We start from the raw sequence: 657 nt of genomic DNA on the forward strand, positions 1-657 counted from the left end.
GTAGGTGTTGCCCCCCCCGACAAGGCTTAGCCGGAGCCCGGGAGTGAACTCTCTCCCGGCGCAGTCCGTCCAGCCGGTCCCGTTCTCTGTAGTGGAGACGGGAAACCGCGCTAGGGGTTAGAGCAAAGCTTCCGAATTGTTTGCGTTAATGACAGCGGCTAAAACTGTGCTTTACCTTCAGATGCCCATTAAAAGGAGGAGGCTGCCTCATCTCAGGATGGCTTAGGGCTTGCCGAGATGCCAGGCACGCAGAGGGAAGGCAGGGACTCACCAGACGCTGCCTTTGGCGGAGCAGGAGGGCGACAAACAGGCAAGGCTGGAGCCTACATCTACAGAGTCTGTGAGCTCAGAATAGACACCCCTTCTCGCAGGAACCTCACAGTAGCTTTTGGTCCTGCAGCCCCGTTTCCCTGTGACACCCTCACACGTGCAGCACGGCCAGAGTTACTGCGCTGGGGCTGGGGGAAACTTGTGCTGTTTTGTTTTCTGAATCAACAGAATGGTTTGGCAAATCCAAGGCAAACCAGACACACCTATTTCAACTGCAGCTGAAGAAAAGCAAGATGACTATTAGCCTTTTGGTTTATGTAAGTTCACTATGATACTTAAGAGAGGTTCCTAGTCTTGAGCCACCACTTCAGTTCACACAAATTCCTG

The sequence above is a fragment of the Acanthisitta chloris genome, unplaced genomic scaffold (assembly GCF_000695815.1).
Source record: "Acanthisitta chloris isolate BGI_N310 unplaced genomic scaffold, ASM69581v1 scaffold8295, whole genome shotgun sequence".
Lineage (NCBI taxonomy): Eukaryota > Metazoa > Chordata > Aves > Passeriformes > Acanthisittidae > Acanthisitta > Acanthisitta chloris.